We start from the raw sequence: 9,196 nt of genomic DNA on the forward strand, positions 1-9,196 counted from the left end.
AAAACCCTCTACCACTCCTGTGTGGTTCATTCTGTATAGCTGTGTGTTTATCTACTGTATCTTTCGGTCTTTCTGTGTTTACAAAAAAAACAAAAAAACGGTGTATCTGTCTCTCTGCCTGTGTGTGTGTGTGTGTGTGCAGGGGCGGACCTAGCACATTTGGCGCCCTAGGCGAGTTTCACCATATATTAAATTTTTTTTGTAATTTATTTTTTATGGCTTTTGCCTCTTCATAGTTCTCTAACGTTCGTCTTTCTTTCCTCAACGCTCAATTCTATAAACACTTGACCGATACCCATCAATGCACAGCGCTCTAGCATGTTCTGACTGTGAACACCTAAAGCTGAGGCTCAGACCGACCGACCGTTTTAGATTTTTGGCTCATTTTCCCTTATGTTAGAATTTTTTTTATGTAAAAATAATGGTTGCAGATATAGAGGGGGGCGCCAAAACTGCACAGAGATTATTTTTTTTTTGCGCCCCCCCCTCTGGGTGGCGCTCTAGGCGACCGCCTATATCGCCTGTAGGAAGGTCCGCCCCTGTGTGTGTGTGTGTGTGTGTGTGTGCACGAGCGTACGCGCGTATGTGTGTGCGTGTACGTGTGTGTGTGTGATCACAGTCTTTCTGTCTCATACTCATCTATATCTTTCTCTGTCTGTTTCTTTTTTTTGGCTGGTAGTCAGTCAGTCAGTCTGTCTGTGTGTCAGTCTGTCTGTCTGTCTGTCTGTCTATATTTCTGTCTATTTTTCTGTCTGTCTGTCTCTGTCTCTTTCTTTAGCTGGTAGTCAGTCAGTCTGTCTGTCTGTCGTGTGTCTGTGTGTCTGTCTGTCTGTCTGTCTGTCTGTCTGTCTGTCTGTCTGTCTGTCTGTCTGTCTGTCTGTCTGTCTGTCTGTCTGTCTGTCTGTCTGTCTGTGTGTCTCTGTGTCTGTTGTCTGTCTGTCTGTCTGTCTGTCTGTCTGTCTGTCTGTCTGTCTGTGTGTCTGTCTGTGTGTCTGTGTGTCTGTCTGTCTGTCTGTCTGTCGGTCTGTCTGTCTGTCTGTCTGTCTGTGTGTCTGTGTGTCTGTGTGTCTGTGTGTCTGTCTGTGTGTCTGTCTGTGTGTCTGTCTGTCTGTCTGTCTGTCTGTCTGTCTGTCTGTCTGTCTGTCTGTCTGTCTGTCTGTCTGTCTGTCTGTCAGCCTCTCCCCCCTCCATTCTCGGTTTGTCTAAAAACCTGTCTCTCTGTCTCTTGAAATTAACTGCTTGTCTGTCAATCTGAAAGATCTGTCTGTCTGTCTGTGTGCCGGTTCATAAAATTTACATATTGTCTGAAATCTGGCAGCCTGCATGAAGCCTGTCAATCTCTCTATTTATTCATCTGTTCATCATCCAGCCTTTATGCCTCTCAACCACACCTCCCCCTCCTCTCCCCCTTCCTCCTCCTCCACCTCTTCCTCCCTCCATCTCAGCCTTTCTACCATCCACACAGATTCACTCCTCTCTCCTCCCCTCTCCTCTCCTCCCCTCTCCTCTCCTCTCTCCTCTCCCCCTCTCCTCTCTCCTCTCCCCCTCTCCTCTCCCCCTCCCTTCCCTCCTCGTCCTCCCTCCCTCATCCTTTCTACCATGACACAGCATCTCTCCTCCCCTCTCCTCTCCTCCTCTTCGTCCCTCTATCTAATCTATTTAACCCTTTCAGGTGATGCGTTTTCTTTCTGAATGTTTTCCTGGAATTCTATCTTTAGGATTCTGTGACATCATCATCAGAATTTTCTGTTCTCAACATCCTACACCTGAAAGGGTTAACCCACAAACACGTCTCCACTACCCCCCCCCCCCCCCCCTCCCCCGCTATCTGTCCCTCTCCCTGTCCTCCTCTCCCTCTGTTCTCCTCTGTCTCTGTCGTCTCTCTCGGTCTCGATCGTTCTCTCCTCTCTCACTCTGCTGTTCTCACTCTCCATGTCACCCCTCCCTCCTCGTATCACTCTGTCTACTCTACAATCCACTCGTCTTTCTCCCTCCCGCCCTTCTGCCTTGCCTCCTCGCCTTTCCTCCTTCACCTCCTCCTCTTCTTCTCCATCCTCTCCCTCCTCTGTTCCTTTTGACTCTGTAACCAACTCCCCTGTCTTCCTCTCCTCCCCCCTCTGTTGTCAATAGACTAATGTGAATGCTGTTTACAGGGGCGCTTTGACGTGGTGGGGTGTCAGCGTGGACCCAGTTAAAACCTATTATCTTTAAGTCACCTAAACTAAACATCTACTTTGTGTTTTGTTGGCCTATCACGATGCTTGCAATGGGAACCTTAAAGGGACATTCCACCGCAAAGCAACATTAAACTAATTGAATGTTGAACTGTATAGGCTCTGTTGCCCATACTGTACAAACTCTGAACTCTGAACTCTGAGTTGCATATCCTCAGTTTACTACTGCCGTCACTGCCTACAACTGTCTACACTGTCATCATGAGTCACGACTACCTACCCCAACCTATAGTCTACCTGTACAACACTGTATGATAGATAGCCATGTACAATAATACTGTATATATATATATGAATATAACTGTATATATTCCTGTTTATATACACACTGTATATACTATATCTATATCTGTATATATCCCATACCTATACTCTTATTAGTTATACCACTGACCAGTGTGGCTTACCAACATAGTGTACGAGGTTCGTACTTTTATCACTGTACATAATAATACTGTACATACATCAGATTAGCATATTACTCTTCATTATATTTATTCCATTTAATCACTTGTTTCCATTTAATCACATTAAACACACAACCAACGCCAAACAGTGGTCAACAAACGGTCTTTATTAGTATTTTGAGCTGTCCAGGCAGAATTGCAGCAATGGTCTTAGGGAGCCGTTGATATCTGACATCACCGTTTACAAGTCCGCCTTTATTTATCCCATAATACGCGATAGTGTCTTCTTGTTCGACAGCAGTTTCTCAGAGTTCCGCTCGGGTCAGTCCATTATTTCACATCCCATGGGGGGTGTTTCCTCACTTTCATGACCATTATATGGATAATCATGCACGAGCATTGACGGTAGAACAAAGTGGTATTCATCAACACGGAGGAGCATAGAGCCTGCGTACGCACGTGTGATGAATCCCGACTTCCCTGTGCGTACACTGGTTCTACATTCCGTGCTTACGTGTGGAAATAGAACATGTTCTACGCACACATTGATGAATGAGGGCCCTTGTGTATTGTGTTGCCATATTTTGACGATGATGTTGACGATAGCGATGATGATTATGATGACCGAGGTGCGAATGTACCCCTAACATGACACATGTGCGATATCGATGGTGCAATAACTGCGCTAATATGTTGTCAGTTTGAATGAAGAACATTATTGTAAATTTACACCAGGCCATTTAAATCTGCTTACTTCCTCGTCTCTCACTTCACTCACTGCATCTACGTTCCTCTTCTCTCCTTCTCTCCCTCCTCCCTCCTCCACCTCACTCTATCTCTCCTTCCCTCCACTCTCTCTCCGCTCCTCTCCCTCTCTTCCCTCCCCCACATCCTCCACCTCACTCTATCTCTCCTTCCCTCCACTCTCTCCTCTCCTCTCCCTCTCTCCCCTCCTCCCTCCTCCACCTCACTGTATCTCTCCTTCCCTCCACTCTCTCTCCTCTCCTCTCCCTCTCTTCCCTCCTCCCTCCTCCACCTCACTCTATCTCTCCTTCCCTCCACTCTCTCTCCTCTCCTCTCCCTCTCTTCCCTCCTCCACCTCACTCTCTCCTCCTTCCCTCCACTCTCTCTCCTCTCCCTCTCTCCCCTCCTCCACCTCACTCTATCTCTCCTTCCCTCCACTCTCTCTCCTCTCCTCTCCCTCTTCCCTCCTCCACCTCACTCTCTCTCCTTCCCTCCACTCTCTCTCCTCTCCTCTCCCTCTCTTCCCTCCTCCACCTCACTCTATCTCTCCTTCCCTCCACTCTCTCTCCTCTCCTCTCCCTCTCTTCCCTCCTTCCACCTCACTCTCTCTCCTTCCCTCCACTCTTTCTCCTCTCCCTCTCTCCCCTCATCCACCTCACTCTCTCTCCTTCCCTCCACTCTCTCTCCCCTCTTCCACCTCACTCTATCTCTCCTTCCCTCCACTCTCTCTCCTCTCCCTCTCTCCCCTCCTCCACCTCACTCTATCTCTCCTTCCCTCCACTCTCTCTCCTCTCCCTCTCTCCCCTCCTCCACCTCACTCTCTCTCCTTCCCTCCACTCTCTCCTCCTCTCCACTCTCTCCCCTCCTCCACCTCACTCTCTCTCCTTCCCTCCACTCTCTCTCCTCTCCTACCTCTCTCCCTCCTCCACCTCACTCTCTCTCCTTCCTCCACTCTCTCTCCTCTCCTCCCTCTCTCCCTCCTCCACCTCACTCTCTCTCCTTCCCTCCACTCTCTCTCCTCTCCCTCTCTCACCCTCCTCCACCTCACTCTATCTCTCCTTCCCTCCACTCTCTCTCCTCTCCTCTCCCTCTCTTCCCTCCTCCACCTCACCCTCTCTCCTTCCCTCCACTCTCTCTCCTCTCCCTCTCTCCCCTCCTCCACCTCACTCTATCTCTCCTTCCCTCCACTCTCTCTCCTCTCCTCTCCCTCTCTTCCCTCCTCCATCTCACTCTCTCTCCTTCCCTCCACTCTCTCTCCTCTCCCTCTCTCCCCTCCTCCACCTCACTCTATCTCTCCTTCCCTCCACTCTCTCTCCTCTCCCTCTCTCCCCTCCTCCCTCCTCCACCTCACTCTATATCTCCTTCCCTCCACTCTCTCCCCTCCTCCCTCCTTCACCTCACTCTCTCTCCTTCCCTCTACTCTCTCTCCTCTCCTCCCTCTCTCCCCTCCCCCACCTCACTATATCTCTCCTTCCCTCCACTCTCTCTCCTTTCCCTCTCTCCCCTCCTCCACCTCACTCTATCTCTCCTTCCCTCCACTCTCTCTCCTCTCCCTCTCTCCCCTCCTCCCTCCTCCACCTCACTCTATATCTCCTTCCCTCCACTCTCTCCCCTATCCCTCTCTCCCCTCCTCCACCTCACGCTATCTCTCCTTCCCTCCACTCTCTCTCCTCTCCTCTCCCTCTCTTCCCTCCTCCATCTCACTCTCTCTCCTTCCCTCCACTCTCTCTCCTCTCCCTCTCTCCCCTCCTCCACCTCACTCTATCTCTCCTTCCCTCCACTCTCTCTCCTCTCCCTCTCTCCCCTCCTCCCTCCTCCACCTCACTCTATATCTCCTTCCCTCCACTCTCTCCCCTCCTCCCTCCTTCACCTCACTCTCTCTCCTTCCCTCTACTCTCTCTCCTCTCCTCCCTCTCTCCCCTCCCCCACCTCACTATATCTCTCCTTCCCTCCACTCTCTCTCCTTTCCCTCTCTCCCCTCCTCCACCTCACTCTATCTCTCCTTCCCTCCACTCTCTCTCCTCTCCCTCTCTCCCCTCCTCCCTCCTCCACCTCACTCTATATCTCCTTCCCTCCACTCTCTCCCCTATCCCTCTCTCCCCTCCTCCACCTCACGCTATCTCTCCTTCCCTCCACTCTCTCTGCTCTCCCTCTCTCCCCTCCTCCACCTCACTCTATCTCTCTATCCCTCCACTCTCTCCTCTCCTCTTCCTCTCTCCCCCCTCCTCCACCTCACTCTATATCTCCTTCCCTCCACTCTCTCCTCTTCTCTCCCTCTCTCCCCTCCTCCCTCCTCCACCTCAGTATATCTCTCCTTCCCTCCAGTCTCTCTCCTCTCCTCTCCCTCCACTCTCTCTCTTCTCCTCTCACTCGTGCTCTTGCCACCATTTCCCTCCTCTCTCGATATGACTAGCTCCATCTCCTCCTCTTCTCTTACCTCCTTGCCTCCTATCTGCTACACACAGTCCTCTTCTCTCTTCACCAAAAATGGTCCACAAAGGTTCTGTGTGTGGTGTATCGTGTGACTGTACTGTTTTTAAAGGGGCTGTACTGTTTTTAAAGGGGCTTTTTCACAGATTTCTTACCTGAATCATATTGTTCTGTTGTGAGGTGGACATGTGATAAATTAACATATAATTGACCAACATGTTCTGTGTCTCGAGACAGTGTTGTAGTACTCGAGTCCGAGTCCCGTGGACTGATGTTCAGGACTCATGACTCGACTTGGACTTGAGCACTGATGGCTCGGACTTGGACTTGGACTCGAGCATTGACTGCATTCAGACTCTGAAGGTGCAGACGAGGACTCGGACTTGTTAATTGATAAATACAGTTGTTTTATTAAAAAAAAAAAAAAAAAAAAAACGAATAGGCCCTAATCATTTGGCAAAATATATTGATGGCTCGTGCATTTGTTTGGCTATTGTGTCACAAAGTAAATAAACTCCCTTTGAAAGGGTGACCACTGTGTCATTTATGTTTAATGTAGACCTTTTTTTATTTGTACGTCAGCTCTTTGACCGCCAGAGAGGAGTGGACTCAACCTCGATGACTTGGACTCGAACTCGGACTAGGGTCTGGAGGAAAGTTGAAGAAATAGTGGAAGGTTAAAGGAACACGCCAACTTTTGGGGAAATCCGCTTATTTGCCATCTACCCTGGAGTTAGACAAGCAGATACATACCCTTTTCTTCTCTGTGTATGCATTTGTAACGTTTGCGGTTTTGCTCTCACCTGGGAGCAAAAGCCCTGGCGTTGCCCAATGGTAATTACCTGTCTTTCTGCCCTGATTGCCCTAATTGGTACCTGGTGTGTATAGTTGACTTTGCTTTATATGTCCTCCCTGCTTGCCACTCAGATTGTCAGTCGTTTGAACCTACCCGTGAGTACACTGTTGCTACTTAAGACATATTGCTCCCGCCATGGAGGAATAAGTCCGTTGGCCTTTTGCCTTGTTGTCATGCGAAATTGTTATTGAATGTGTACATCGATGCGTGTTAGACACACATCATCTATCACCGTATTAGCATTAGCTTATCCCGTTTTGGAGACTTGTTTTCTCCCATTTGTTTTCCCCTGTTTAAGTGCTTTCTTTCCGTATCGTGTTTTGTGGAGACTGAGCCGCCTCGTCTTTTGTTTGCTACGTGCACCTCGCTACTCGGCAATAAAGAATATATTTATATTGTGAAGATCAACTCCTGCATTCCGTCTCCTCTGTTCTACACTGCACCTGGGTCCGACACACCTACCCCAACTCTAACAGAACGACTGACCATTATGGATCCAGCGGTGGCAGAACAACTTCACTCTGCACTGGCGACACGGGGGGCTCTGGTAGCCCAACAGGGGTGCAATCAGCAGGCGGCGTTGGGCGAGATCCGGCGACTGAGAACGGGAGCAGGAGTGGCGTCTCCTCCGACTGTATTGTACCCATTCTGCAATCTGTTAATAAAGTTTTCAATCAATCAATCAGCTACATTGAATAAGCACTAGTCGCGGGTCATATACGTCCTTCCACCTCACCTGCTGGTGCAGGCTTCTTCTTTGTAGCTAAGAAGGACGGAGGACTGCATAGACTATCGTGGGTTAAACAACGTCTCCGTCAAGAACTGTTACCCCCTTCCCCTCATGGACACCGCCTTTGAGTCTCTGCAGGGGGCTCAAGTGTTCTCCAAACTGGATTTACGGAACGCATATAATTTAATCAGGATTAGAGAGGGGGATGCGTGGAAGACTGCCTTTAACACAGCCAATGGTCACTATGAGTACCTGGTCATGCCCTTTGGCCTGGCTAATGCACCTGCAGTCTTCCAGGCGCTGGTGAATGACGTGCTGCGGGACTTGATAGGGGTGTCTGTCTTTGTTTATCTGGACGACATCCTTATTTTTTCCAAGGATATGTCACAACACCAACAGCATGTCCGTCAGGTTCTCCAGCGCCTCCTCCAACACCAGCTTTTTGTTAAAGCAGAGAAATGTGTCTTTCATACAGATACTGTGTCTTTTTGGGGATTTGTGTTGACCACAGGCGATTTAGGTGAGTGCAGTGTTAGACTGGCCTCTCCCCTCCTCGCTTAAACAGTTGCAACGCTTGTTAGGGTTTGCCAACTTTTACAGGCGGTTTATACGCAATTTTAGTGCCCTAGCTGCTCCGTTAACAGCCTTCTCTGCTTCTCTGCCAGGTTTTGACTGGTCACCTCGGGCAGAGAACGCCTTCCGCGACCTTAAACACAGATTCACCACCTGTCTTAGTCAGATTCGGAGGTTTCATTTCTGGTAGAAGTGGATGCCTCCTGACGCTCCGGTGGCACACCACATGGCGTGCTGAGTCACGAAGCGGTCGCCCCGGGTTCGTTTCCCAGACCCGGTGGCCATATGCCGCATGTCTTCCCCTCTTCTCCTCCCGTTTCACCCTCTCTCCTTCTGTCGGTCCTGCGTGGCCAAAAGGTCCTGCGTGGCCAGAAAAAGCTGAAAATGCTATAAATTAAAAAAATAAAAAGAAGTGGATGCCTCTGATGTCGCGGTGGGGGGGGGGGGGGGTGCTCTCTCAGAGATGCTTAAAGGACGAGAAAGTGCATCCTTGCGTTTTTTTTTTCACGTCGCCTGTCCCCGGCCTAACGCAACTACGATGTGGGGAATCGTGAGTTGTTGGCCATCAAATTAGCTTTGGAGGAGTGGAGGCAATGGTTGGAGGGGGCTGCACAATCCTTCATAGTGCGGACCGACCACAAAAACCTGGCATACATCCAGGGGGCTAAGCAACTTAATGCGCGCCAGGCCAGGTGGGCCTTGTTTTTCACTCGCGTCCGCTTCTCCATCTCCTTTCGGCCCGGGTCCAAGAACGTCAAACCGGACGCTCTTTCCCAACAGTTCGACCCAACGGATCGAGAGGAGAAACCCCACCCAATCATCCCAGAGGCCCTTATTGTCACAGGGTGGTGAGATCAGCGTTGGGACGGGAGCCTGATCCTGGGGGAGGGCCCCCAGGGAGGCTGTATGTACCCAAGGCTGCACGCTCATGGCTGTTGCAATGGGCGCATACGTCATCCCTCACCGGTCACGCCGCCAGGACCCTGGATTTTATCTGCAGGAGGTTCTGGTGGCCCACAGCGGAGAGGGATACACGTTCCTTTGTGGCAGCCTGCCCTGTGTGTGCGCGCAGCAAGACCTCTCGTCGCCCCACAGCGGGTCTTCTCCGGCCACTCCCCATCCCCAAACAGCCTTGGTCTCACATTTAGCTGGATTTGATCTCAGGTCTCCCGCCCTCCGATGGCCTCACTACCATCTTGGTGGTGGTGGACCGCTTTTCTAA

The sequence above is a fragment of the Notolepis coatsorum genome (assembly GCF_963971535.1).
Source record: "Notolepis coatsorum genome assembly, chromosome: 1".
In the NCBI taxonomy this organism is placed as follows: domain Eukaryota; kingdom Metazoa; phylum Chordata; class Actinopteri; order Aulopiformes; family Paralepididae; genus Notolepis; species Notolepis coatsorum.